Source organism: Quercus suber, unplaced genomic scaffold (genome assembly GCF_002906115.3).
Source record: "Quercus suber isolate HL8 unplaced genomic scaffold, Cork oak 2.0 scaffold_208, whole genome shotgun sequence".
Taxonomy (NCBI): domain Eukaryota; kingdom Viridiplantae; phylum Streptophyta; class Magnoliopsida; order Fagales; family Fagaceae; genus Quercus; species Quercus suber.
The window spans coordinates 151,537-153,902 of NW_027069666.1; the positions used below are offsets into that span (position 1 = coordinate 151,537).

Genomic DNA, 2,366 nt, shown 5'->3' on the forward strand with positions numbered 1-2,366 from the left:
TCCTGGAAATAAATTGCACCAAAATAAGTTTTAGTCATTGGGTTTTATACCGACTCTTTGAAGATAAAAGAAATGGTCTAACAACCCAATTACATTTTCCCAACGCCAAAATCAGGCATGTGTATTTTACCTACTGTTGGTAATTTTTCACTATTGTTCTCCTGTCATTTAGTATAGATGTGAAAAAAAAAAAAAAAAAAGGTAGAATATGAGTAAAAGAAATTTCTGAAAATATTAGAAATTTTTCACAAACGTAATATAGAAAATTGAATAGTATTTGTGGGTGGAAAAATAAAAAGGAAAAGCGAATAATCTTTTTTTTTTTCATCAGTTAAAATAATAGTAAAATGATTAAATTCAATATTCTAACAATTTAAAACTTCAAAATAATTGGTAATTTATTAGAATATCAAAATAGATGGTTTTGAGTCGGAATCTTTCTTCACTCTACCTCCGGTAATTTACAATTAAGTACTTGGTATAAAGCCTATATTTTCATTTCTGGTCCACTCCGCTATTAAAGCGCAACTGCAACTAAGCTTCCCATGCATGCAATATAAGCAGAAGGAATTTAGACAATGAACTTAAAACTTTCTTCTTCTTCTTTTTTAAATAGTTAGAAATCTCTACTCTATTACCCGAATCTCTCTCTCTCTCTCGCGCGCGCGGTGCCATCAAATTAATTGGGTCTTTTGCAACCTAAAACATTGTTCACCGGTATAACCTTGTTTGTTTTATAATCACCTCTTGTGAATCAAACAATTCCCGGTGGGTTTTTAACTGGAAGAAGATATATGCAACATATGCTATAAGCATCACAATGCTGCTTGCTCTTGACAACTGGAGGGTATACACAGCTGTGGAAGTTTCAATTCCTGAGGCATATCTGAACATCAATGGTAGCAAGTGGCATAGCAATCCAGCAACAGAAGGAGCGAGTTCACATCCGCCTGTTTCTGTTAAACAAATAAAATAGAATAAAAATCACATAAAACCCACCTTCCTAATTTCTAAATTAAAGAGGCTAAATTGGAATTGATGTCTTACTCTGTCATATCTTTGTTCCTTTTAAATGTTGGCCAAGCCTCCACATAGGAGAGAGGTCCCAAGTACAAGAAGAAGGTTTGAAAGGATGGAACCCAGAAGAGAGTACTTCACAACATGTATTTTGTTTTGGCGAAGAGCAAATAATGCAATTATCAGCTCCGTTGCATTACCACATGTTGCATTCAGAAGCCCTCCAACTACACATCGATCCAACACTCAATATTTCAATTCCTTTGATGAATGTGGAATTTTTATTTTTGAAATACCAGATGACGAATAATGAATGAGTTCTAGGAATTGGATTCAAATAATACCTGTCGGACCCGTGAAGTATGCAATTTGCCTGATTGTTACATAGAAAAAAAAATGTATAACAATGTTACATAATTGTCTTTTATTTGTTCCAAATGTTTTTAATCACATAATTAAAATGCCAACTTACTCAGTCAAGAAGCTGACTCGTTCAGCAAGCGGTGCGAGTCCAAGTAAGCTCAAAGCAAAAATCCAAGGCTACGTGTCATAAAAAGAATATCGATCAAAAAAAAGTGTCAAAGTAAATAGCATATCATAATGTATGTATCTTAAGATCTCGATTTTGTGTGTAAACAAAATACACAGATACTATAAGTTATATATGAGTCACGTTTATCTTAAAAGCATGCATTTATCCACTAAAAGATCCAGAAATATTGATACTTACTCTTCCAAAGTTATAAAAGTCTGCAACGATTGCTAGTGGAATAGCTGGGAAGAGCACAGCAAGCTTGGTGCCAAGAATAACCTCTTGCAAATTGGCCAAGAATTGTCTAATCATTTTGAACCGAACTTTGGATACAAGCACTGGATCCGATTTCTTGCGCAAAATTGAGGATGACACATTTTGTGGTGTCCGACCCTTGGAGAGGCCCTTGTTCATTAAGCTCTTAGAGTCCCCATTCTCCACGTTGTTCATGGCCTCATGATATGAATCCATGCCCATGGTATCATGATGTGAATCCATTGTATGTCAAGCTCTAATTGTGATAAAGATACCTTAGCTAACAAAAACAATGACTTGGAAAGAACCCCTGAAAGTACTCTCTCTCTCTCTCTCTCTCTCTCTCTCTCTCTTTGAGGTATTACACTACTGGATCTTATACAGGACAAGCTTATTGCAGATTTAAAGAGTCGAGGCAGAGTGTGTAATTAGTGTACGCAGCTTCCAGGAATTTTCGCATGTCCTTGTCTTGCATGAGTCTCTCCACGTACTTAAACCTCAAACTTACGCATAGGTGTTGCTGCTGCGTTGTCGAAAGGTGGCAAAAGAATAGCAGTTATAC

The 2,366-nt window shown here is 35.6% G+C and overlaps 1 pseudogene; it reads right to left on the reverse strand.

Moving 5' to 3' along the window:
* Nucleotides 1-711: 711 nt before the first annotated feature.
* On the reverse strand, nt 712-2,163 carry LOC136070086 (vacuolar cation/proton exchanger 3-like; annotated as a pseudogene).
* Nucleotides 2,164-2,366: the final 203 nt, after the last annotated feature.